Source organism: Mauremys reevesii, unplaced genomic scaffold (assembly GCF_016161935.1).
Source record: "Mauremys reevesii isolate NIE-2019 unplaced genomic scaffold, ASM1616193v1 Contig2, whole genome shotgun sequence".
Taxonomy (NCBI): Eukaryota; Metazoa; Chordata; order Testudines; family Geoemydidae; genus Mauremys; species Mauremys reevesii.
Window position 1 is genome coordinate 356137 of NW_024100826.1, and position 2265 is coordinate 358401.

General features: G+C 51.3%; 1 non-coding gene across 1 annotated transcript; it reads left to right on the plus strand.

Annotated features, from left to right (window-relative positions):
- The first annotated feature begins 1825 nt into the window (after nucleotides 1–1825).
- On the plus strand, nucleotides 1826–1898 carry TRNAF-GAA. Its single transcript has one exon. It is a non-coding gene; the product is annotated as a tRNA-Phe (tRNA).
- Nucleotides 1899–2265: the final 367 nt, after the last annotated feature.

The window sequence follows — 2265 nt, forward strand, 5'->3', positions numbered from 1 at the left end:
GGGGACAGGGGTGGGGGCTTGGGGAAAGGGGCAGTGTCATAAACAGATAGTTAAGGGTTAAAGTCTCTTTTACCTGTAAAGGGTTAACAAGCTCAGTAACCTGATGAACACCTGACCAGAGGACCAATCAAGGGACAGGATAATTTCAAATCCCTGTGGAGGGAAGGCTTTGTCTGTGTTCTTTGTTTGAGTTGTGTGTTCTCTTTGGATCTAAGAGAGGCCAGACATGTCTCCAAGTTCTCCTGGAGTATTTCCTACTATCCAGTATAGTGAGTATTAGTTAAAAAGGCGGATTAGTCTTTTAAGTTGCTTTCTATATTTGCAATTGTGTGTTTGCTGAAGGAATTCTTTATTTCTGTTTGCTGTTACTCTGATTATGCTGAGGAGGAGGGAGGGGAAGTCTCTCCAGTTTTTATAAGTTAGACCCTGTATTTTTGCATCCTGGTAATACAGAGAGAGTGTACTTTTTTTTCTTTCTTTAATAAAATCTTTTCTTTTTAGAACTTAATTAATTTCTTCCCTTGTTTGGATTTTAAGGGAAGGGGAGGGGAAAAGTGAATCCTCTTTGTTTGATTCAAGGAATTTGAATCAGGTATCTCTCCTAAGTACTAGGAGAGGGGAGGAGGAAATGGATTATTTCCTTTGTGTTGAGATTCAAGGTGTTTGGATCTGTGTTCCCAGGAAGTTTTTGGGGGAACAGGGAGTGTGTCAGACACTTAAAACTTGACTGGTGGCAGCAAGAACCAGATCTAAACTAGGATTTTAGTTTAGAGGAGCCTATGCAGGTCCCCATCTTGTGAACGCTAAAGTTCAAAGTGGGGAATAAACCTATGACAGGCAGAGTGGGGACAGGGCCTGGGGAGGAAAGGAGGGGATTTGTCCTGGACCCCGGACCCCTCTATGGCTGGCCCTGAAGGGAAGCACTGACTATCACAGTGACAATAAAACTGACCAGCATTGCGGGGGAGACAGAGGGAGATCCGCACTCATCAGGTCTCTTCTCTCCCCCAAGGTGAGCCAGACACTGCTCTCTCCTGGCTCTCACTCTAGCAGCAGGATGCCAAGGAGCCATTTCCCCACAGGAAGTGCATTGAGTGCCCCTGTGGTGCTGGGGGGGCTGGTGCTGCTGCTGCCTGTGGGGCTGGCAGGGGGGTTGACGTCTGCACAGACTCTCAGCTGCCGAGTCAGAGGGGGCACTTGGGACCTTACCAGACCGGCTCAGTGAAGACAGGGGGTTGACAGAGCAATACAGACGCTCTCCAGCGCACGGAGCAGCGTCCGCCCATGCAGCCAGGCAATGAGCATTTCCCACAGCCTGGAGCCGAGGGGGAGGCGGCAGCTGCTGTTCCAGCTCCTCGGGGACAGGCCCTGTCAGCCAACAGACACTTCTTACTCATCACAGCTAAGGATGCCGGGTTCCTCCAGTGGGGGTGTGGAGCAGCCGTTTGTTTTCCTGTTCGCACTCCTCTGCGGTGTGAAAATCAGGGAGGGGAGGCAGAAGCCCCACTTCCCTCCCAAAATGACGTCCAGTGGGGGAAGCCAGGACAACAGGGTGGGGCAGCAAGGGGTGACCAGACTCTTGCCGGCAAGGTCTAGTCTAGCTCAGGGTCCAGGTCAACCTCCTCCCCGCGCTACTGGCCTCCAGTCCCCTTCTGCCACCAGGTCAACCCGGGCACTAAGGCAGGAACAGGGTGAGGCAGCAAGTCAAGCTGAGCAAGGCAGGCAAAAGTGAATCTTCTCTTCATGGGCCGCTCACAATGATGTCCTTTTTGTGTGCAACTGCTGCAAAAACATCCTGGGCAGAGAAGCAGCAGGCCAAAATGCTGCCAAAGTAGCTCAGTTGGGAGAGTATTAGACTGAAGATTTAAAGGCCCCTGGTTCAATCCCAGGCTTTGGCAGGCCCTGACATCCCTCTTTGTACTGTGGTGGTTTGTTGTCTGGGAACACAGTGGGGTCTGCACTGAAGGTGAGTCTCTGAGCTTAGGCTCTGCAGTAGGAAAAGATACTGTGGGCTTCTGCCCCTAGTTGGCTGGCCTGACCTTTAACAATGAAGGATGGGAGCTGTTTCTCCTACATGAGTTATTAGTGGTCCCAATATGGCAGGAAGAGAGTGAGGCAGGATGGCCCTCAGGAATGGTGCTGGACAGTGACAGGCAGGTATAGGGGATGAAAACTCCTCTGTGCAGCTGAGAGAGGGCAGTACCCTGGAAGGGGCAGCTGTGAAAATGGCTGTGTGGAAGATGGAAGAGATTTGGGGGCCCAGGA